Raw genomic sequence first — 1690 nt, forward strand, 5'->3', positions numbered from 1 at the left:
AGAGCTTGAGTCTGTCCTGGTCTAACCTGTGCATGATCACTCAGACCTGGGGTTCCTTCCATGTGCACTGCTGATATTTAAAAACCACTAACATTTATTCATTTATTCAGTCAAAAGATGTTTGCCCAGGCCTTCGACGTGCTGGGCACTGTGCTTGCTCTGGCTCTCAGAGTTGGAGATGATACAGTTCCTGGCATCAAGGAGGTACAAACCATTCAAGGAGGTGAGATATTTACCAGAGCAGTCCTCAGTGCTGGAGCCAGACGTTGGGACAGCTAAAGCTCCCTGAGGAGCTGACATCCGAGGCCGTTGAAAGATTCTTACACAGGTGTTCATTTTGGTGTAAGCCATTTGAGAGAGATTTGTCCACCTCTGTTAGTCCAAGATATGCCTGTGACTGCCTGTGGTCCTGGTTCATAGGCAGAAGGGTGGAGGCCATCCCCTGTGTCAGTACCCCCTGATCCATCATTGCCACCAACGGCTGCAGAGCCACAGACACAGGCTGGCAACGAGAGGGCATATCACCTGCAGGCTCAGAGATGGGCAGAGATGTTCCTGAATCTCCACGGTGACTCAGGGCAGAGCTGGGTCCAGAAATCAAGTATCCTGACTCCCAGCCCTGTGCTCTCTTCCATAGATCCCCCCACCTGCCCTTGCCTTTACCAGGCTGGTGCCTTCGTTGGGTCAGCCACCTTAGGCTCTAGGCTGGGTGCTGGGCACAGAAGAGTGATCCTTACAAGCATTCCCTTCCTTGCACAGTGACAGATGCGCATTGAAAGAATGGCCCAGGCTAAGACGCCTGTTGGAAGGAAGTATAGGGTATGAATAAAGCTTCACAATTCAGGCAGAACGATGACCATCTGAGAGAGTATGTTTCCTGGAGACGTGCGTGCACAGCAGAGTCCATTATTCACAGTCAGCACAAGCCTATTAGAGAGAGTGAGTGGGGAAGGGGCCAGTAGAAGGCTCTCTCTGAGCTGGATTTCCTGGCCCATGGGCCTGTCTGGGCAGGCTTCCACACAGCTCTCAGGCCTTGTTTTCTGCAGCAGCCTCAGGGCATAAAGTCCAGTGGGGTGATTTTGTGATCTCTTCCCAGGGCAGCTTTAAAGGGCCAGCACCTCCTACTGGGATTAATGATTACCTGTTGGGTTGCCCATAGACCCAGATGTCAATGTGTGTGAGGATGGGTGGGAGGTGGTGACAGAGGGGTGGCCCGGGGCGGGACTGGGAAGTGACCCGAGGAGGATGGTGGTTCCTTTGAATCTATCCTCCCCGGGGGCTGCCTCCTCTCCTGGCTGGCCTTGGGCCATGAGGAGAGACCTGTGTCTTTAAGGGCAAACAGTGCAGAGAACTTGTGAGCCCAAAAGGGAGGGTAAAGTCCAGGGTGCTGCCCCCAGCTCTGACAGGAGAGCAGTTTGGGAGAGGGAAAAACATGCCAGGCTTAGGATTCCCACAGTAGAAGTGTGTGTGTATTGGGGGGGCGGTGTCTCCTAGCCAAATGAGAGGGAGGTACATGTCTCGAGACCTCAGGAGGTCAGGCTTTGGCTAGGCAGGCCCCTGGGGTGCCTCCCTCAACCCCCTGACACACTCACGTTTCACAGACTTGGAAAGTGCCCCAGCATCACTGCATCTCAAGTCACAACCCCCCGCCCCGTCCTTCTGTTCTCTGTTTCTGTCCTACCCCCAGCCT

Source organism: Pteropus vampyrus, unplaced genomic scaffold, assembly GCF_000151845.1.
Source record: "Pteropus vampyrus isolate Shadow unplaced genomic scaffold, Pvam_2.0 Scaffold18, whole genome shotgun sequence".
Taxonomy (NCBI): Eukaryota; Metazoa; Chordata; class Mammalia; order Chiroptera; family Pteropodidae; genus Pteropus; species Pteropus vampyrus.